This window comes from Lissotriton vulgaris, chromosome 3_2, assembly GCF_964263255.1.
Source record: "Lissotriton vulgaris chromosome 3_2, aLisVul1.2, whole genome shotgun sequence".
Classification (NCBI taxonomy): domain Eukaryota; kingdom Metazoa; phylum Chordata; class Amphibia; order Caudata; family Salamandridae; genus Lissotriton; species Lissotriton vulgaris.
The window spans coordinates 42,586,002-42,610,326 of record NC_141690.1 but is presented as its reverse complement, the minus strand read 5'-3'; positions in this window follow the sequence as shown (position 1 = coordinate 42,610,326).

The window sequence follows — 24,325 nt, the reverse complement described above, 5'->3', positions numbered from 1 at the left end:
TCACTGGAATGGGAATAGTAATTTTTACCCCTTTGCTATCCAGCGCTTTCCCTACTGTTGCACTCACTGGAGTGGAAATAGTTAATTTTACCCCTCCACTATCCAACGCTTTCCCTACTGTTGCACTCACGGGAGTGGGAATATTAATGTTTACCTCAACACTATCCAGCGCTTTCCCTACTGTTGCACTCACTGGAGTGGGAATAGTAAATGTTAGCCCTTCGCTATCCAACGTTTTAACTACTAATGTTTTTATCAGCGACGGCCTGTGCACGAATTTCGTAGTGCGCCTTGCATCGCAAAATGCAATGCAGTGCGAGCTACGAAATTCGTTTTATTAATTAAATTGTTTACTTACCTGCAATTATCCATATGCCGGTTTTTAGCAACCTCCACCCTGCCCCTCCCCCTCCCCGCCCTCCTGCCCCACCGTAACTCCCTCCACGGGCCGTCGCTGGTTTTTATTTTGTTATTAAATGTACGTATTGTTTTAAAATAGTTTAATGGGTTAATTAAATATAGAATAATTTCGCTCAAATTATTTATATATGTATTTATTTTATTTTTATACAATTACAAATGTTTATGAATTAAATAAAGATAATAGTTAATAAAATGTATTTAAGTAAATACATGTACACATTTTTTGTGTTTATATTTATTAAATTAAGTTCATTTGCTATAATTAGTTAAAATATATATTCAATTTAATTTATTTTGTTAATAATATTAATATTATTTCATTTATTTATTTTAAGTTATGTTATTGTTTAAAGTCGATATTTTGTACATCTTTATTTTTGAGTCGATATTACTGTACTTACCTGTTTAAGTATAGGGATTCAATATTTTTGTAATCGATATTTTTACATCAATCTGTTTTTTCATCTATATTTTTGTAATCTATATTTAAACATGGAACCCTCATTGAAATTAGAGAATGCCATTCAGAGACTCACATTAAACTATACTTTAATTTTCTCAATGTACAACACTGCTCTTTAGGTTTCCGGTTTTCAAATCTTGTAACATCGTTTCTCTTACAGGTAGATTTACTACTTGGAAAATATTTGTTCATCTTCAACTACTGGCAATGTTTCTGAGGGATTCACTAAAACTCGCCTTGTAGAACATTTGTGTGACTACGCTTTTCTGTCATAGTCTTGCATATTGTTTCCTTTGGGAGGACTAGTGCAATGGGCAATATGACATATATTTCCTTAGGAGATGACTGTAATACCCTCCCATATCGAATTAGGTAGCATAGAATGATTTGGCAATTGGTAATTCTGCGTTTCTGAAGTGCATTCGAGTAGCCATATCAGAGCTTTTTGATCACGGTCTGTGAAAATACAAAAAGCCTTAAATACAAATTTGACTCATAAAATTAAAGTTTACAAACCAAATATACTAGTGATATCCCCTTACTTATATTATAAAACTAATGAAAATAAGCATTTACAGAAACAACATTTCACATAGAAAGGACACGTTATCTTGTTATGCTTGAGTGCCAAGGACTTTCATAAATAAATACTGAGAATCACCAAATTTAAATGCATTCTTTATTCGTCCACATATTTGACTTTACTAGGAAAACGAAATACTACGAGGAAAAAAAGCAAGTTGAACTTCAAAATGCCAACAAGCAATTACATTCCAGAATTTTCTTATCTCTATTTAAGCTCTCAAGAGAGAATAGTTAAAAACATGTTGGATTCAGATGTAAAGTGGTGTGGAACAGACCATGTAACATGCACATGTACACGTGTAATTTATTAATAAACATAATAAAATACAACTGAGTAAATGTGACACACTTCTGTTCAATATGGTTCTTACGGCAGAGTTTACTTTGATTTTTAAAGGAATATTATTTTTGTATGATGAGATTCCATTTTGCAACTTGCATGATAGAAATCAAACCAATTCACATTTCTTAAAGTAAAACGACCCAAACTCCACTGTTATTTCGAAGATGGACATTATTTTAAAGGATTTTACTGTCCTAGTTATTTTCCACAATGAAAAGAATAAAATGCAACCTCATGTTAATGCATAAAGAAAACAGTGCTTAATTTGTGAAAGAATACATTCCAGAGCTCACAAGCCCGCGGCCGTCACTAATGAAGGTCGTGTTGCCGCATACCAAACTGCATAATCTTTAACCCACCTCATCCTATTCATTCCACCAGCACAAAGTCATTGCCCCTTTATTTCTCTCTTGCAGGTTTTGTTTATTTCTTAATCTCTTCCTTTGTCACAGTTCTTCTATCCTTATTTTCATCCTACATCCCCCCTCTTGTCTTTTTCTCTGTCTTGCTCTGGCTCAGTCTGTTGAGGAACAATAAGTGCTGCTACCTAAAATATAAGTGCTTCTGGGCCCTAACTGCAACTACCAGCTCAAATTAAGCATTGATTATAAGGTTTATATTTTGATTTGTCCAGCATTTAAAAGAAACGAGTATCACAGATTCCAGAAATCGAGCTCAAGAGTAACATGACTGTGATGACGAGGGTCCTGAAGCAGACGTCACCGGGACAACAGGAACCATGACAGGACACAGGTAAGTGGGAGATAGTTCCTAGTGCAAGTAAACAGGGCTGGCCTGGCTAACGGGTGTTTTGGTGTGCTGCCAAGCTGGGGGCTGAGTTCGTTGACTGGGACCTGTGTTTTCTTACAACCATTTGCTTTGCTTTGTTTATTTAGAAGCACACACAGGTCCCCATCAACGAAATCAGCCACAACCGCAGTGAAATCAGCCCCAAGCTTGGCAGCACACGAAAACGCCCGTTAGGCAGTCCGGCTCTGTAAGTAAATCTCGAAGGGTTGTGTCAGAACCCCTTGTCAGAGGACCACCGGGAAAGCATGAGATACAGGGGAAACCACAGCTGAACCATACTTTTAATCCAGATGTTAAATATCCCAACTTACTGTGGGTGCTGAGCAACTGAGCTAAGTACCCACCAAGTACTGCCACCCCTCCACTCGCCCCTATCCTTGTGCCTTCCTTCAATCTCCTGCACGCACATTTGATCATCCAAGCCTAGTCACCATGCCTCCCCTCAATCATACCATTACAGCACCGGATACACTCATTACTAGGTGTGGCCCCAACTCTTGGCCCCAACCTCTCTAAAAATGCTAAGAAGAACCTGAAACACAAACTATTAATACGTCACCAAGAAACCTTAATTGTTGATAATTATCTTAGCCTCTACTCCATTATTAAAACTAACTACATCTTTTACTCCAGATGCCCCTCTAAATGGAAAAGTATCTTCCTCCACTACCTCCCCATAACGAAATCTTGCAAAATCTCTTATGGCCTGAAACTGTCCACCACCCCTTTCCTCCACTCTTTTTTGCGAAATTGACATCTCTATTTTTAAATCCGGAAATATCCTCATTCAAGCCTCTCAAAACCACCTCACCATCTTTTAGCACCACTTCAGCTCCCTATACGATCTACTATCTTCTCCTTTCCATATCACTGCAGCCTCGCAATCACAAGAAGTCCTCCTGGATTCGCCTCTTTTGATGTCAACCCATTTGCCCCCTGTTTCTGCAACAACCTATGAAGTCTGACAATCGCAGACCTCTGATCCGGTAAACAGTCAAAATATCGATTACAGTAATTTCGACCTACACTTATATCGAGTTGCAAATATCGAAAGGACAGAATATCGATGTCCAGAATATCGATGGCCAGAATATCGACCCTAAGGTAAGTAATATCGAAATTACTTATATCGATAGCATATATATCGATGTAAGTAATATCGAAATTACTAATATCGATAGCATATATATCGATGTAAGTAATTTCGATTTACTAATATGTGTTAGAAATTTTAGTTAAGTATTTAAAGTAATTGTTATAATATGTGTTTAATATGTTTTTATAACTTAAAGAAATATAAAAGTAAATTATATGTTTTACTACCAGAGCGGGTTGTGGGTTTTTAGGGGAATAGGGTGGGAAGTAATTTATTTTTAATTAAATAATTATTTTTTAATGATTAATTTATTTTTCAATTAAATATTAATTGGCAATGAATTATTTTAATTGATTAATTGATTAATTAATTGATAATTTATGTATATTTTTAAGTAAATTATATGTTTTACTACTGGAGCGGGTTGTGGGTTTATAGGGGAATAGGGTGGGAAGTAATTTATTTTTAATTAAATAATTATTTTTAAAAGATTAATTATTTTACAATTAAATATTAATTGTCAATTAATTATTTTAATTGATTAATTGATTAATTAATTGATAATTTATGTATATTTTTAAGTAAATTATATGTTTTACTACTGGAGCGGGTTGTGGGTTTATAGGGGAATAGGGTGGGAAGTAATTTAATTGTAATATTAATTAATTTTGGGTAAAGGAGTACTTTTAGTGTTAGGGTCAGTTTTCAGTTTTTGGGTAAAGGGGTATATTTAGGGTTCAGAGTCAGTTTTCAGTTTTTGGGTAATGGGGTTTTTTTAGGGTTCAGGGTCAGTTTTCAGTTTTTGGGTAAAGGGGTATTTTTAGGGTTCAGGGTCAGTTTTCAGTTTTTGGGTAAAGGGGTATTTTTAGGCTTCAGGGTCAGTTTTCAGTTTTTGGGTAAAGGGGTATTTTTAGGCTTCAGGGTCAGTTTTCAGTTTTTGGGTAAAGGGGTATTTTTAGGCTTCAGGGTCAGTTTTCAGTTTTTGGGTAAAGGGGTATTTTTAGGGTTCAGGGTCAGTTTTCAGTTTTTGGGTAAAGGGGTATTTTTAGGCTTCAGGGTCAGTTTTCAGTTTTTGGGTAAAGGGGTATTTTTAGGGTTCAGGGTCAGTTTTCAGTTTTTGGGTAAAGGGGTATTTTTAGGCTTCAGGGTCAGTTTTCAGTTTTTGGGAAAAGGGGTATTTTTAGGGTTCAGGGTCAGTTTTCTGTTTTTGGGTAAAGGGGTATTTTTAGGGTTCAGGGTCAGTTTTCAGTTTTTGGGTAAAGGGGTATTTTTAGGCTTCAGGGTCAGTTTTCAGTTTTTGGGTAAAGGGGTTTTTTTAGGGTTCAGGGTCAGTTTTCAGTTTTTGGGTAAAGGGGTATTTTTAGGGTTCAGGGTCAGTTTTCAGTTTTTGGGTAAAGGTATTTTTAGGCTTCAGGGTCAGTTTTCAGTTTTTGGGTAAAGGGGTATTTTTAGGTATCAGGGTCAGTTTTGACTACTGTTGCACCCACTGGAGTGGGAATAGTAATTTTACCCCTACGCTATGAAACGCTTTCCCTACTGTTGCACTCTCTGGAGTAGGAATAGTAATTTTTACCCTTATGTTATCCAATGTTTTATATAATTAATTGTAAAAAAATTATTTTTTATTTTTTATTACTTACATTTTATTTATGTTATTGTTTTATGTTTGTAAATGTTAATTAGTAAATTAGAATATATTTTATTAATTTATAAATTAGTAAAATAAGTATTAATACTTATTGTTCTGTATTTATATATTATATATTTAGTGTATATATTAAATTAATGTATTAGTAATATATATATGTATTAATTATTTAATTTTAAACATTATTAGATACTTTTAAATATGTATATTTTATTTATTAGTGTTATATACTTAATTTTACATTTATATATATTAAAAAAAAATCGATATTTTTAACATCGATATTTTTTACATCGATATTATTTTTTCGATATTTTTGTACTTACCATGTTGTAGATAGGATGTCGATATTTTTGCCATCGATATTGTTGACTCGATATTCTTGTAGGTCGATATTTGTGATTTCGATATTCTGTCAGTGATCCCTCTGATCCCTCTACCCCCTTAGCATCCTCTCGCTTGCTGGACATCATACTTAGCAACTCTAACCCTCTTGCCCCTCGCCTCATCTGCCTCTCCACCTTCTCCTGTTATTTCATCTTCCCAAACCCTCCTACTGACGCTCTCCCACTCAACCGTAATCACTGCCCTCTTTTATCTCATTCCACCCAGCCCCCTCAGACTGATCCCCTATACGAACCCCCCTTCACACTGCGTCCTATAAAGTCTCACAATCCCAGACCTCTGATCTCACCACCCCCTTAGCATCCTCAAGCTCGCTTGACATTCCAGCTACTCAAACCCTCTCTCCCCTCGCCTCATATGCTTCTCCGCCTTCTCCTGATACTCCGTTATTCCACGCTGCCACCCAATCCCTCTCCCCTCCTCATGACGCTCTCCCACTTAACCCTACTCACCCCCTCTTACCTCTCATTCCTCCCTGCCCCCTCAGACTGATCCCCCTAACCCACTCCACCCTACACACTGCATCCCCTTGCACCAACCCCCCTTCTGCTCCACTATTGACACCAAGCTCTTACAATCTAAATGACCCCCACCCCTATAGGCAAGATGGCACCGATCCTCAATCACCCATGCCCCCTCATCCTCTCATTGCACCCATCAGGTCCCTGGATATGCGGGCTCTCACACTGTAATTCATCCTCAGTCCAGCGACAGGAACACCCCTAACTTCCCGCCTCCTGGGTTCCTTCCACGTCCACTTTCTATTCCTCTCTCCTTGACTAATGTGGATCAAGCCCCTCTCCCCCGAGACCTCCTTGCCTCATTACCTTCCACGCTCCTAAACCAATCACTGGAACTTCAACTCTCTATCCTTTCTTCTCTCAGGAAAGACTTTAATGCCCTCTCCGGCACTAATCCTGCCAATCATCCCTTCACCATGGCCTTTGTTCAAACCAACACTACGCTCCCTCACTAAGGTTATACTACTCCTTACCGTATTTCAACCAATGGACCTGCTGATAAGTGTCCTCTCATACCATCCCAAGCAACAATCCATCTTTCCTTCCCGTATATCTGGGACCTAATAATAGCTACCCCCCTAGCTCCATGACTACTGCCCCCCTACACTTCACTCCACTATTCCGGTGACCCTGGGGAGAAGCTGTATCCCTACCTCCCCTGTTTCTCCCAGGCCTCCTCCTGTGATTACTGACCCTCTTACACGTCACTCTACTATTCCGGTGATCCTGAGGAATGGATGTATCCATACCTCCCATTGCTCACCACTATCCATTCCTGCTGTCCCCCCAAAACCAACCCTAAACCCCTCAACTGCATGCTGGTCAACTGTCGATCGGCCGCACGACATGCAACAGAAATCTCGGAAACCATCCTTAGTGAAACCATTGACATTTCTTTTCTTACCGAAACCAGGCTTAAGGCCCACTCCTATCTATTCCCACGGGATACTCAATCCTCAAGAAAAGATAGACTTGACAAGATTGGTGGGGCCTAGTCATAATCTCTAAAGACGAACTCCAACTCTCCCTTGTTCTTAATTCTGGTCATGCCACTTTCGGAATACATTGGAGCTGAACTTAAATTTCAGGGTTCCCCTCCTATTCTCCTATTTTGCTACATAATATCTACCATCACCCTGGTGACCCTTTGCCCTTTGTGGAGGAATTGTCGGACCTACTTTCCCAAGCCTCGATTTCCAACTCCAAAAATCTCTTCCTCTAAGACTTTTAAATTCACTGGAACAAGAAGGATGATCCCTCGGTTAACATCCTCAATGACCTCCTCGACGTTGCTGACTTGATTCAACTCTGCCATTCACCAACACATTCCAAAGGGGCCACTCTTGACACTAGTATTACTAGCAAAGAACTGGCTTCCCTTTCCCACATTGTCCCCATTGACTGGTCGGACCATGACCATATCCTCTTAACAATCAATAGCGCTGAACTCCCCCCCCTCCCATAAAACATCAATAAGGAAATTAACCTGAAATCTACACCTTATTCCTTAGGCGAACTGGAGACTAAGATTAAAGCTAAACTTGAACTTTTACCTCCCTCACACAATGCTCAGGGTCTTACTAAACACTACAACAAATCCATTATCAAGGTCCTTGACCAAAATGCCCAAGCCAAATTAAAACCACAAAAAAACTTTCCTAACAAATTCTGGTTTAATGCTGATCTCAACAATGAGGGACGCTCGTTTAGGCTGTTGAACGCATGTGGAGACGACCCTCCCCAAATCTTGTCCTTCTCAGAACCGTTAGGGCTAATTACAGAAAACACATTCTAAATTAAAAGGCCTCCTACTTCTGCGCACAACTCGACCGAGTTAAAAATTGACCTAGAGTACTATTCAGCATTATCAAAAATCAAACTGTTTCTGCCTTCCCAAAATTGATGGCCTCTATCGAAAGATGTGAGGAAATCGCAAACTTCTTTTCTGAAAAATCACCAAGAACGATCTATCCTTTGCCGGAACCCTCCCACCACAGTGCTCACCAAACCTCTAGAACCTCCCATCCAAGTCTCTTTTTCCACCTTCGCCCCCCCTAACTCTGTTCATCTCCCTCCCGCTGTCACCCCTCCAGAATACTCCAACACCAGCCCACAGCTAAAAAATAATGCTTCTTGGCCTAACTTTAGCCCTAATTAATGACCTCTATCGAAATATGTGAGGAAATCACAAACTTCTTTTCCGAAAAAATCGCCAAGATCGACCTATCCTTTGTCTGCACCCTCCAACCATAGTGCTCACCACCCCTCTATGACCTCCCATCCAAATCTCCTTTTTCACCTTCGCCCCCCCTGACTCAGTTCATCCCCATCCTGCTGTCACCCCTCCAGGACACTCCCTCACCAGCCCTCAGCTAAAAAATAATGCTTCTTGGCTTAACATCAGCCCTGTTACAGAGCGTGAATTCCTCAACATTATCACTAAGCTGAAACCCTCCTCACATACCCTGGACTCTCTCTCGGCTAACCTTGTTTAAGACTTAAAGCATATAATCGCACCTTATTGGACCACCATTGTCAACTCCTCCTTGACCTCAGGGTGTGTCCCTGTTTCCCTCCAGCTTGACCACATCACTCCCATCCTCTGCTAACCCCTCCGACCATAATAATCTGCGGCCTATCCCTAATCTTCCTCTTCATTCCAAGGCCCTCGAAAAATGCGCCTTGCTCCAACTGGACAAGCACATTGACTCTTTCAACCTCCTGGACACATTACAGTCAGGCTTTAGAAAAGGCTGCAACACTGAAACTGCTATGCTCAATAATGTCAATGACATCCATCACCCCCTCGACAAGGGAGAGGCCTCCCTTCCAATTCTGGTTATGGACTAACGGTAATTCTTATTTTCATGTCCATGTATTGACTGTTCTTTGCATTTTGTTCTTATTATCTTACACTTTTCCTATTTGTACAAATGTTATATTTCATTTTGTTCCACTCCCAACCCTTGGTAAGCGCTCTGATACCTTTGGGTCTAGCCAGCGCTATATAAAACTTTTTAAATAAATAAATGAAATAAAGTACTTCTTCAGTAGTTGACTCTCAGTGCTAGCACAGGTCGAGTAGTCCAAAGCTTCCCAGGGGGCGGTAGATACAGGTGGGCAGAATACAGGCTCACAACAAGTCAAAATATGTTCAGTAGCAGCAGCAACTGACTGTCCAGTCAAATACTTGTATTGAAAAAAGGAGTATTTACACATGAACACAAAATGAAACATGTCAGACAGAAATAATACACCAGTCCCTTGAGGTCAATCTTTGATTCACAGGTTCCTGAGTCCCACTTCCCTCTCTCTAATGGCAGTGGTTATTCCTCATTCACAATTGGGGACATTCAGGTTAGGCCAAACTAGTATTCTGAGTTTCAGGAGCCTCTAATGTCCCACTCAAACTCTTCCAAAGTCAAAAGTGTTCCAGCTATGAAGCAGAAGAATTTGCCCTGTCCTTCGATCCTACGAGCACTCCTACCTGCTTCTAGAGGAGTTGCTGTACCTGGAGTCCTGGTTCCGTTACTTCAGTTGGAGATCAGACTCACACAAGTTCCCATGGTATCCTTTGCTCTCGAATTTGGCTTCAGCAAACAATGATACTTGTTTTCCATGGTGGCCCTCTCTGACTTACAGAGTTGCCAATTTAACTCTACATTCAGGCGACGGCATAACCTGCATGGCAGTAATGCAATTTTCACTGCAGCCCTCCCAACATACTCGGTCATCAACTTTACTTCATACATCGGCATTGGCCAGATTGGTACACCTATGGATAGCTTATTGACAACCCCCATCTGGAATGCAGGCTTACAGGCTAGAATCTGCACACAGGTGAAGGCCCAAGTAGAGAAGCATTCGCCCCTGCACACTTTGCGATGGGCATCCACTCGCTCAAATCCCCAACTGGACCTCACTTCCTCCAAGCGCTCCCCTCTTCCTCACAGAGTACATTAGTCTGAGCATGTGGACATGTGCTTATGCTCCAGGTACCAGGGCAGATGGTCTTCGATTCCCCCTGGTGATGTTCCCTCACCCAGCTGTGAGACTGGCAGACCTTATCCCGCAGTCCTGGTCATAGGTAGAAGTCTTGCAGAACTTTTCTCCTTCTCATACAGCCTGATTGATCACAAAATAGAATTTTGTGTTTGAGTCTTTGAAGTTTGTATTGGGGGCCTACTTCCTATTGAAGTGCCCACTCCTCTGCCCTGCCCTTCCTGCAGAAAGCAGTATGTCACAGCAGGAGTGACTCCACATCCGATTGACCCCCACACACAATGTGGGATTGACTAGAGGTTCACACCTAAATGTCAGCCCCTGTGACTTGTGCATCAAAGAGCTACCCAGGTTTCCCAGTCCTACTATTTATAATTCTCTTGTCATCCCCATCTCCTCTCTATGATGTGCCCAGGCCCATTCCCAGTGACCGATCTCAAAGAGAACCCTTCAAAATGTACCCGGGAGCCTAGCTCTTCCTTTCTCTAGTGCGTGTCCCAACCACCTGTCAGGAATGCAGCAATCAACAAATTTGTCTGGGTGAAACCCCTAACTCGTCATGCTCCTCCCCTAAGTCCTAGGACTCCCAAAATGGAACCCAGAATCTTCCATGTATTGTACCACACACATGAATTAGCAAATGCATCAAACCCCATGCGAGGCTAACAGCACTACATACGAAATTGATGGAGGCCCAAACTGAATTAAGCACACAGCTGAGGAACTTTACATGATTGGGCTGGGATGCTTCACTCTAGTGCCATAGGTAAAAAGGCCTGTCCTACTGATCTCTACATAGTGTGCTTTCAACATCTTCCTCATGATATTTAACTCCAGGTAAAGGCAGTACCCTTTCATGAGGGTGGTGCTTTTGGCAACTGTCCCAGTCCAATGAGACTGCAATCTGTGAAACAGGCCTATATCATGGCACACACGCATGATCTGTGTTTGCCCGTGACAACAAACTTTGCACCATGGATCCAGATATATTTGCAGCTGGGCAGTCGGCGCAGGAGTCACCATGTGAGGGGCTTTCCCTTCCCAACAGGTTGTTGGATGGAAGTCTTTATTATTACCCAACATATCTGAGTGATCCAAACTAAAATCTGATTATTTTCTTGGGATTTAAAGCATTAGAAGACCTGGTAATAGGTTACTAGATGATAAAATGCAGTTTACTTTCCCTCGGGTCAGAGGGCCTTCAAAATTGACAATGCAATTACAGTTCTGAAACCTATTAATAGCCAGGAGTACTTACAAAAGGTCTTGACCTGCCTAATCTAGATTCTTGGATACATGAACTGCTAGAATTTATCACCTCAAGAGCATTCAGTTATGTTGTGAATGTGATGCCTAAGGGCTGACCTAAATTACTAAATGGCCGAGGTAATTCAATGGAAATTAAAGAATGTAAACTGATAAAATCAGAGCCATTAGCATCAGAAAAAGATTATTTCTAAAAAACCACTGTAGCGGACATAAGAGGGGCTACTTCAGATCTGCCAAGCTTTGCCTGATCCTTTCAGAGAAGAAGTTGAGTTGAGGACTGGGACCTACAGAATCGATATGGGACGCCTCAACTGAGGCAGGAGGAGGTCCTCAGAGTGCAGACACCTCCAAAGCACAGATGTAGTGTGCCACCAGTGAGTGAGTCTGTGTGAAACTAAGGAGTAGTGAAAATAAATCTAGTGCCGACTGCATTGTGTAATCTGTAGTGTTATGATCTTCTTTTGCATGGATTGCCATAAATAACCGAGATTGATGTTTTAGGAGGGTAGTAATGAATGAATGAATGACTAATTTAATTTTTTATTGAGATTAATTGAAAGCATGTCAAAACAAACATTCAACAAGAAATTGAATTAGAACTGTAGGTTGGGCTCCAATTTAAAAGAGCCTGGTGTTAGCCTCAACACATAGATTAAATAATTCATAAATCACTGAGCAGAGTTGCAGTTACCATAAAGGAAAGTCTCAAGAAACAGTTCTATATTGTTGGCCTTTTACATAGAAGGTACTTAGTATGACCCCTCACCACTACAACATTTTAACGTTGTACTTATGTTCGCATTCCAGGTCATCGTATTGAAGACAGCATGTAGCTACGCTCGGTGTCCAAATGAAATGGACAGGAACATAGCACGTGCACATTACTTTAATTAATTGAATTGCGAAATATCACTTAATATTAGACTTTTGCCATCTTCACATCTTCCAAATCCAAACAGTGTGAATTTCTTCACTTCATCAGGGATTCACTTATTAAGTGATATGGTGGTTATTGACCAGTGTGTAAGCTCACACTATAAATCCACTCTGCCTTCTACCTTCAAATCTGTCTAGATAGAATGTGAAATGGCCTTTATTTATATGCTTCAGGACCTTTTTCAACTCAAAATAGAATGGCTTTATATCCCATATAACTACCAATTCTATTTCTTCAAGGGCTCAGTGTGCCAATCCATGAGTTGCTCTTCCATTGCATACCTATATTCAATTCCTGCTGGAGTTGGACAATACTGAGTCTCCCTTGGCTGCTCTAGCAAGGAGCCACATTGGTAGAAGGTTGCCATAGAGCACTAGCGTTTTTTTAAACAAAATTCTAGATGTAATTGCACATGAGTGGTACTCTTTGAGATTCAGAACAATATCCTGAAGAGTTTTTGCACTGCATTCCGCCTAGAAAAAGCCCCACTTCCCATCCCTAGGTTCATGAGCTATATTTTAGCGGAAGGGTGTATACACAAACAACTTCCACCAATGATTTGAAAGATTGGCGTTTCATGGCTTAGCAAAATACGTTTCTCTTGGATGTAGTAAAGCTCATTGTGCCATGAAAAAGCCTATCTTGTGGAAATCCACCCCAGGATTTTTATACTTTGGGCACTTTTGAACTCTGTATCTTGTAAGAGTCAACCACCAGATGTTTGCTGAGCCATACCGAAGTGCCACAGCATTTGTCTTTGAATGATTAATGATCAAATGCTCCAGAAGCCATGAGAGAACTACCATGCAATTATTTTGTTCTAGCATCCAGTATTGTATCATTTGGGTGTTTCAGAATCAGGAAAGGGCTCTCATCCAGCTTGATTGGTTGGAAAGTAGGTACGATTAAGAGCCGTATAGGTTGAACAGCTGGTGAGCAATAACACACTGTTTCTTCAGTCCTTCACTTTTGTAAATGTGATTGCTCAGTGACATGTTATTCCCCAACTTTACCTGTAAATGTGTATTTTGATATAAATTCGGGATCATTCTAGGAAAAGACATGAGACAGCCCCACCCAAAACGTTCTGTCCAGAGCTCGCCCCTGTCAGTTCCACCAAATGCCATCTTGAAATGAATAAGCTATTTTCCCAGCATGTGTGCACTTATTAATCTGCATAGCTAAAACGTAGTTCAGCATACCATTTTGCATCCACGTCAAGAATGTTTTAGATAATTTTGAGAGCCTTTTTTATTATGTAACTTGTAAATTATAGATCGCTTTTATGGGCTAGAGGCAAATAAGTCTCATTCCTGTAAGTTTTGGGATAACATGTGGCTGACCAATTTAAATAGAGCTATAGTCCAGTCGTTAGTTCGAGGGAAACTATCCCATTCTCCTTTTCTTGTTCTCCTTATGCTGATTATATTTGAATCATTAACTCTCCTATGTAGTTGAGGGTAATTATTACATACAGGTGAATGGCCTTGTCGATATACTCCTGATTCCTGCACAGCAGAGTTACTGTGGGCAGCCTCATTGCCTTCGACTAGAAAGTTGGAGGGGAATGTTCGTGGGGTTTCCCTGAAGTCTATTTTGTACATTAAACCTGTTAGCGCGCCTTAATTCACACTTGCATGGAAAGACTGTATATAATGGGTCTAAGACAAGTGCTGTTCTGCATTCCAAACTCACAAAGTTCACCTTGGCTAGAAATCTTGACATGACTCAGACAACAGAAAGACAAGAAATATTATCTTTCCTAGTTAAACATGAAATTCATGGAATATTGAAGCTTTACAGTGCTTTGGTTGGCTAGAGTTACGAGGTTTGAGCAAGTCCGGGTACAGTTGACTGCATTCCTGTACTAGGTAAACCTTTTGAAATAGTACTGGAAAACAATCTCGGACTCATGCAGTGAACAACTCTATTAGTCTGAAACCATGGTTTACCATGTAGCTGTATAATTCCCTACACATAATCCAGAAGCACTCGTTTCCAAGAGGAGAAATTACCCCTTGATATCAACCCCACCAGAAGGCACTTGTTAGACTTCTCAGCCATAGAGCAGTCTTCCCCAAATACTTTTGCCTAACTCAGCTTGTTTTTGCTGAATTCATTTTTTTGGCATAAGGTCTCTGCACACTTTACCACTGCTAGAGTGCTTGTGCTCACTCCTTAAAACATGGTGAAATTGGATTACACCCAATTGGCACATTTAATACACTTGTGAGTCCCTAGTGAAGTGGCACTACATTTACCCAGGGCTTGTAAATTAAATGCTAAAAGAGGGTATGTAGCACTCATTCTGCTACCTAATTAAGTTGCCTCTTAAAACTCTCAGGCATGCAATTGTAGTCTGCATTTGCAGTTTAAAATTGACAGTTCGAAGTGGGAAAATAAACCTTTTGGCGTGCCTAAACGTCTCTTTTTAATACACATAAGTACCCCTAGGATAGGCACTGAATAGCCTATAGTGCAGGGTGCAGTCTTTTTGAACAATTGGACCTGTACTTTTAAGTTTTACATGTCCTGGTAGTGAAAAACTCCTAAATTCGTTTTTTACTACTGTGAGGCCTAGCTCTCCTATAAGATAATATAGCGTTACCTCATTACATTTAATAAGCGATATCTTTTAATCAGGAGCAGGTAGGAATATCAAGTTTAAAGTCTAAGGGCCAGATGTAGGTAGCCTAATACCAGTCGGTAACGGCCGAAAATTGGTAATTTTGGCCGTTACCGACCGGTATTTGGAAATTGAGATGTAGGTCGCCCAAAATATACCAAATCGGCAAAAATTCCTAATCAGTAGATTACCGGCTCGAAAATATTACCGAACCGGTAAAATTAACGAATCGGAAATGTTACCGAAACGGAAAATATACCGAGTCGGTAAATGTTCCGATTCGGTAAAATTACCGAATCGGAAATTAAGAAATGGAAAAAACAACACCATCGAGATGTAGGTCACCCATAAATTACCGAATTTACCAAAAATTCGGTATTTATGAATCGGTATTTAACATAGATTGAAAGCAGGTGGTAACCAGGTGCAGCCTATAAAAAGGACCCCAAAATGCAACACTGGAACCACTATGGTGGCTTTCTATGTCATAGCAAGACGTCTACGGCTACAGGCAGCAGGTGAGAGGGAATGGAGAAGGGAGGAGCAGGTGTACCGGCAAAGGATAACACTCTTCCAATTGACAGAGCCAGAGATACTGCAAAGATACACACTGCACCCCAGACCATCATGGACCTGATCAGGGACATGCACCCACTCCTGGACCACCCAAAACCAAGGGCCCACGCCATCCCACCCCATGTTCAGGTGCTCTGTAGCATACACCTCCTTGCATCTGGGAGCTACCAGAGTGTTGTGGCAGCGGTAGGTGAGGTGTCCCAGAGCTGCCTGTCGTGTTTTTTTTCTGAAAGTTCCTGGATGCCATGATGCGAAGAATGGAGCATTACATCCACTTCACAGACACTTATGCGGACTTGCTCAGGACCAAGACTGACTTTTACCGCATGGCATATTTCCCACATGTGATTGGCTGCATTGATGGGACCACATCCCCATTTGCCCCCCAGCTGCCATTGAGCACATATACAGGAACAGGAAGTCATCACACACAATTAATGTACAAGCAATCTGTGATGCCAAGTACATTATCACAGATATAGTGGCCAGGTACCCAGGAAGCACTCACGACTCCTACATATTCCAAATCAGTGGGATCTATACCCGCCAGACAGCGGGTAAATTCGAGGAAGGATACCTGCTAGGTAAATTACTGGGTGACACTCCCTTGATAGATGAAGCAGACGTATGTCAAAGTGTGCCTGTGAGTAATGTATTTTTTCTTTCACATTAGGGGATAGTGCATATGCACTCCGTTCCTTCGTCCTGACACCCTACCTCAACCCCACAACCCCCAGCCAGAGACGATACAATGTGGCACATAAATCCACCCGGAACATCGTGGAGCGCACCTTTGGGCTCCTGAAGAGCCGGTTCCGCTGCCTCCACAGAAGTGGGGGGGCATGGCAGTACTCACCTGTAACATGCTGTAAGATCATTGCAACCTGTGCAATGTTGCACAACCTCGCAACTAAGAAGCGCACAGAGGTGGAATTGGAGGACTATGAAGACCATGACGATGAGCAAGCACTACCAGCAGCCAACACAGTAGGAGTACCAACACCCACAGACGGAAGACTGAGACGGGCAGAAATCACACACAACTACGTTTGAGTAAGTATAGAGACAAAGCACGTGTTGTACTGCAATGCACGTAGTTTATTTGGCACTACGTTTAAATGTCAGAAGACACAATTGAAACATACTAGTGTGCCTAGCACTACTTGGTGGATGGGGTTACCTCACCCTCACATGTCCAACTGAATATGGCAGACTCACTGCTTGTGGCCATGAACAGCACCGCGTGATGCTTGAGGTTGGCTTAGCTCCAAGTCTGCTGTGCCAGCGCCGGCACTCTGGCGTCTGCTGCTCCTCCTTATTTCGGGGACAGGGGTGCTGCTCCTGCTACTAGTGGTATCTGTGTCCCCTACACCTTCTGCTCCTGTGGTGGCTGACTGGTTTGTCAGCAGCACTTCCATTGCTGTAGTGACTCTCCCCATACCCTTGTGAGATCAGTACAGCAGTGCACCAGCCCCTCCTGCATCGCAACTGAACGGCGACACAGCAGTGAAGTCGCAATTGCAAGACGGTGCATGCCCCTGTCTGCTGTTGCATGCGATGGCTCTCCCTGTGCCTTTGTGCATGGTTCTCATGTAGTTCCTCACAGAGTGACATCACACATTGTGACATGTCCCTGACTCCATTGGCCATGTCCCTCATGCTGTCTGCCATTGGTGTGATTCCCTTGTTCATGTTATTGAAATTTGTGTTGAAATGGTGCATTTACCTGTGCATTGCACTAATAGCTTTTGCCTGCAGGCGCTGCACCTTGACCATTGTGGTCTCAAGGCCACGGAAGACACCCTCATCACGGCCACTCACGCTTGCCTCCCAGACCCTACGACGTCTTGTTCCTCCGGATCAGCTGACAGGAGTGGATGTAAGACCTGGGGCATTTCCTGCCATTAAATCTATTGACTCCTCACACTCCCTTTCCTCATCGGAGGATGTGTGTAGGATCCTTTGCGGGGGAATGTCATGCCTCCTGGGCCTGCAGATGTCTGACACCTCTGTGTCTGCTGGTGTGTCAGGTCATTGTGACTCATGTTGTGGTGAGTCAAGGAGCACTGGAGATGCTTCAAGTTGCATGGTGTTGTCTGCCTCTGGTGTGGCTGCTGCTTGTGTGCAGGGTGCTGTAGGTGTTACAGTGCTGGGCCCTGCACCCCTGCCTTCTTGCTCACTCCTATCCCTTTGGGGATCTGTCTTCTCCCTCTCCTGCAGTGACTTGTGTGATGTCTCCCCTGTGGACAGATATGGACAGTGTCTTAGTGGTGCTTTCACTGTGTAATTCGCTATTAAATCACATTATAATATCACTATTTCCTGCTCCTCCATGTCTCTGATTGTATTGTGTGGCATGCTTGACATTATTTCATGTTGACAGCTCTGATGGGTATACTTATGACTACCACTCCCATAATGCATTGCAGGTGAGTACTAAAGTCTGTACTGGATTTCCTCAACACATAGCCACATTGGGGGAGGGACACAGGCAGGGGGTGAGGGATGATGGACATGTCCCTTACCTTTCTTAGCTGCAGCTCGGGCTGAGCTGTCTGCATCACCAATCCCCAGGACACACTCTGACTCCAGTGTGGACTCCACAAGCTCCTCCAGGTCCGTGGGAGCAGGTGCCCTGTTCTTCCCTCCACCTGTAGCATTGGCCTCCTTACTTCTTGCTGCCATTTTCTTCTTAGTAATGATCCTTAGATCCTACCAACTCTTCTTGAGATCGTCCACTTCCCTGGTGGTCACTCCCATTGCGTTTATTTTGGTCTGGATCCCCAGGCAGGTGTTCCTCTTGACAGCCTCTGGTACCTGCAGGGACTGCTTTCCAAATATTTTTGGGTAGTGCTTGACGACCTCCTCCACCAGCACCTGATGTTCACCAGTGCTGAACTTAATCTTCCTCTTCCTCTCTGCTCCTTCCCTCTGAGAGTCTTGGGGATCCATCTGTTTGTCCTGCAGGGCTCTGCTTCACAACAGCCTGTCTCTGTCTGACTGCTCTCCTGTGTGATCAGTTACTCTGCACCTGCATGGGTGTGGCCACTTCCTGGTTGTGGGGTGGGGTGGTTGCACAGGATTGGTGGATTGCTCTGTTGGTTGGCTGAGGGGCGGGGTGGAGGCACGTGATTGGTTGATACTTCAACTGCCTGATGTTTTGTATTCCCGACTCGGTATTTACCGAATCGGAAAATACCGATTCTGTAAATACTGAATCTGTAAATTCTATTAATTCCTATGGGCATCCGGGCCCATAGTAGTGCATGTTAATTTCCAATTCGGTATTTGCCGTATCGGTAAATACCAATTCGGTAAATTCCGGCTCGGGGTTTCCGATTTTTACTGAATCGGTATGTTTTACCGATTTTTGACCTACATCTCATTTCCCTTTTCTAAAATACCGATTTGGTAAAAATCGGTATTTTAGAATCGGTAAAAATGAGTTACCTACATCTGGCCCATAATCTTTAATGGTAAGGTCTGATTTAAGTTAAAATTCGGAAAACACCACTTTTAGCTCATGGAAAATTGCTTTAAAAAAGAAAAGGAAACACTAATGATACTGTAACCAAATGAAAAATGTATGGCTCAGTGCAGCAATGGAGAAGACAGAAAATAAGGTAGACACAATATATTTTAATAAATGCCTTTTTTTGTTTTCGAAAATATTTTTAGTAATATATGAATAATGCAAAATCCATTCTAAACAAACAATTGGTGCTCCCTTTTCATCTTCTGATGAAGGTTGACAGAGTGTCCCAAATTCCATAGACAAGCTGAGGCTAGGGGAGGGAAGCAAAAAATTCCATACACCTCTGGGGGTGGAAACCTGTGGAGATATGTCCTACTTCAAATCTGGAACCAAGTATACCTTTGGACCATCAGACCAAACTCTTCAGATCAATTCTGGCCTTATAGATGCTGCCAGGGAAAAGGACTGCCCAACTGTGAAGTCTAACCTGGTGACCTTCTTGCTGACTAAGGACGGCTTTGCTGTCAAAGCCTACTGTTGCTGTACCACAAATCTTCTGCTGGTGTGACCTGCTGAATATAGCCTGCCTGTGTGAACCGAGCACTCCAGGAAATCTTCAAGGGTCCAATGACTGCCCCTGTTCAAAGCCACAGGGACATAAGAGGCTTCTTCAATGCATCTACACACATCTCCACAAAGCACCAAGCGGCATGCAATCAACTCCAGCCCAGTGCAATACAGCTCATCCACAAAACTGAAATATCAGTGGCTTCTTTGACCCCTACGCATTTGGAGGCCAACATCGGCACACTGCTATGCACCTTTCCCTCTGTGCCGTCACAGCGCACGTCTCCGGGAGCCCAACCAGCTTCCTGGGTGATGACACAGGAATTTGCATTGCAGCTCCTCATCGATAACCATCAATCAACGCCGTCTTAACCATGTGTGTTCCGACTATGCAAGCTTAACCACTCTTGCCTTAACCACACATACCCCTTAACCATGAGTATGCATGGTTAAGGCAGTCTTGGGCCTAGCTGGTGGCTGATGCTGTGGTGTTGAAGGCGGAAGTAGGAAGAGGCCAAGAAGAGACATGGTGAGGTAAGTGGGGCTGGGAGTGACACTTTGAAGGGATGGGGAGGTCAGGTTAGTTTTGTGGACAGTAGTTGACTCTCAGTGAAATACTCCAGACAGAAATAATATGCCAGTTCCCTGACATCAGTGTTCGATACAAAGGTCCCTGAGTTCAACTTCCCTCTCTCTCTAACAGCAGTGGTTATTTCCCATTCACGATTGGGGACATTCAGGTAGTTTCAGGAGTCTCAGATGTCCCACTTGAACTCTTCCAAAGTCAAAATTGTTCCAGCTATGAAGCAAAAGAAGTTGCCCTGGGCCCTTCGACCCAGGGAGAGCTGTGCTTGTCCAGAGATGTAAACCTTTGCATCTAGACTTGGAGGTAAGGGGCCTCCCTGACAAATCCCAGAGGTCTTTTATTTTTATAAGAAACTAGGTCCTAGCACGGGCAGGTGCAAGGCACAGTAGGCTGTTTTCCACCAGCTTTATAAAATTATATCCCCGTTCATACTCTATGGAATTGTAACAATGCTCACTATGTTGTGTTTGTGCATTTTTCTGTTAGTCATAGCACGTGTACTGAATTTTAGAGCAGGTTAGTTAAAATAAACATTTTAAACTATACAGTGTCTTTGATTACTCATGTTGTGGACAAATGTGAGTGAGCGAAAGAGTGTTCTTGCTCCCGCAATTCCTGAGCGAGTGACATGTTCTGGGTTGTCTAATCATTGGTATCTTTTTTGTAGTATGGAAAATGAATGAGACACTATAGCTAGTCGGATTGGGATTTTGGGCACTAAGGTGGGTAGTTGGTACACCACTATACACCGAGGTCCTGGTTTCCTGCGCATAGGTCTGTATATGTGTTGAATCCCTGCAACACAGTAAGAATGTTTTTTCATGATGAACTTTCTCCTAAGCTCGACATGTTCTTGGATGTTTATAATTTTTTATTGAAACTCTGAATGACATGCTTACACATGCTCATTGCGTATCCAACTTATCCACATTCATGGTACTCGTTTTTACCAGCTGGGCGTGTACTACTATCTGGCAGATGGTAGTCCCAGAGTTTGCAGAATCTTTTTAGCAAAGGGTTTTGGAGAGCACATATTGAATACGGCATAAGGTGCTTCCTACTCCTTCTTGTCTCCTGCATGGTGCAATGTCTTCTGCATCAAAGGAAGTAGTCAGAATGTCTTTCTGCTTTTGGGGTTTTTGCAGCAGTCTATATCTGAATACCGGAGACTTGTACTGAGCAATAATCTGACATTTTAACGCATCTTTTTGGACTTATTGCATGTGATGAACACTTTCAGATGTGTGGCAAAATGGGTTGATGCTTTGAATGAAAAATATATCACTGGTAGTCAACGTTTTTGGTGGTCATCAGGTACGTCACAAGTTTTAACTTAAGGATACCTTTGTGGAGGATTTTGCAAACTTAAACACATTATGTCTCTCTTGTCAGGTCCTGAAAAATGCATCAACAGATTTTTTATTTTTTATTTTATTTATTGAGACCAAACATTTAACAATACAAATTCCTACTTACACAGCAGAATTGGTTACTAATGCAGAACAAAAAGGAAAGTCATTAAACAAGTTAGGCAAGCGGTACAGCAAAAACATTCCTAGAAGTTGAAAATAAAGAAAGCAAAGCAAAGACGGAGGAATAACAAACAAAAATGCGGCCTAAATATTGCTATTCCTTTAACCAACCCACATCCTGGTTGCAAATTGCCGCCTCCTCCCCCTCTACAAGAAAAAACTGAGAATTCTAGCCGATGTATAGCTAACAGTCTTGCTAGCCACTGCACAAATGTTGGATCTTCAGGAGAAAGCCACTGATATGTTATGCAAAGACGGACCTGCGACATAGCAATACATATAAGGGCTGATTCATAAAAGGAGTTACTGCCTACTAAGGTATTGCCAACCTCTACTCCAAATATCACAAGTGCCGGAGTCAATAGACATCTGATCTTAAGTGTACCATTGATAAAGCGCTCAATCTCATTGAGAAACCCACAAAGGGATGGATATGAATGAAACATATCTATTGCATCGGCTGCCAGCAGCCCACATCGTGCACAGGCATTGCCCTTTATGGCCCCCCACTTTGCAATCTTAGCGGGTGTGTAATATAAATCTAACATTTCCATATAGCTTTGAGTCTTAAGTGAGCCTGACACAATAGCCTGACTAGCAAGTTCTAACACCGAAGTTAAATCACTACCAGCCCTTCCAAACTTTAATTCCCACTTAGCGCTTTGAACTGTCAGATCATCCGGAAGAGTTGAAACTACATATTGATAAAATATTCCTATTCTACTTCTCTTCTTAATCAACTCAATAATTGGTACTTTCTCCAGCATACCAGGTGTTTTCTTCAAATATTTTTAGATAAAGTTTTGTATCTGTAAATACTTTAAAAAGTCGCATGGAGATAACTGACATTTATTCCTAATGTCTCTATAGGATAAGACTACTCCATCCTCCACCATATCACCCAGCCCATAAACATCTTTGCTTTCCCAACTATGCATAACGTAATCCTGAAAAATGCTAAGAAACATTCGAGCGGCTTTAAACGGCGTATATAGATTCATCTTTCTAATAGCTAATTTCCTCCTGATCAGCCGCCAAATAGTGCTGGCAGCGATCAAAACTTTAAAGTGAGTTCTCTTGTAGTAGCTGGGTTTGAGGACTTCAAGTAAAATACCCTTTGCAGCAAACCCCAGCCCGATCTCAAAAATAGTAGGACTATTGCATATTTGTACATTCGCTTTATCTCCACATAACAACATGCCCATTGTTGGTAACATTGCAGCCCAATAATACATAACGAGACTGGGAACCGACCAACCCCCTCGATCACGGGGAAGATACATCCATTTAGCTGCCCAACGTGAGCGTCTATAGCCCCACAAAAACCTATAACAGACCCGGTCTGCCTTTATCAAGCGTGTTTGGGAAATCAAAAGAGGGATGGTCCTAAATAGATATAAAAACTTAGGGAGAACTAGCATTTTAATGATGCTACAGCGTCCATCCAAAGATAAATGCAGGCTATCAAATCGCTCTAATTTAGTGTTTACTTCATCTATAACCGGTAGGATATTTAAATCCGGAATGGTATCCACTGCAGAGGTTATACACACCCCTAAATATGTGGCTTCGGGAACAACTGGGGCATCAGAAATTGTCATACCAAGTGTCTGGACCACCTGGGTCTTTGAGACATTGAGCTTGTAGCCCGATACTGCCCGAACTTCCCTGCTAATTCCTTAAGTTCCCTAAAGACAGATGAAATGTCTGATGTTATAACGACTATATCATCTGCATATGCTAACAGATTATACGACATATTACCAGCTCTTATCGGTACTATACCCTGATTAGCCTCGATTTTAGAAAGGAAGGGGTCTATTTACAGGGCAAAAACAGGGGTGAACAGGGACACCCCTGTCGCGTGCCCCTAGTAATGGGAAAAGTACTTGTCTGCTGGCCAGAAATAGGAAGTTGTGCTCTTGGAGAGAAATACATCAGAGAGATCGCCTGTATAAATTCTTTTGGAAATCTCTTCCACTTCAGGACGGCCCACATGAACCCCCAGGAGACCCTGTCGAACGCCTTCTCGGCGTCCAACAGGATCAGCCGAGGGGAGAGTCTGAAACATGGACCCAGTCCAGTAATGCAATGGAACGTCTGACATGATCAGCTGTGTCCCAGCCCGGTATGAATCCATGCTGATGTACAGAGACCAGCGGGGTAATCGCCTGCCTGCACAAGTCGGCCGGCCATTATTTTTCAGTAAATTTTCGAATCACTGTTGATTAGAGAAATTGGCCTAAATGACGATGGTAGCAACTCAGGTTTACCCTTTTTTTTACACAACACTATGGTTGCATTTTGCCATGATTCCGGCACTATACCCCTCGGGGCTGCTCTTAATACCTCAAGAAAAATCTGCCCAATTTCAGCTAGGAATACCTTATAAAATTCTAATGGGACTGCATCAGGGCCACTAGCCTTCCCGTTAGCCAAGGATTTTACAGCGAGCTCGAAC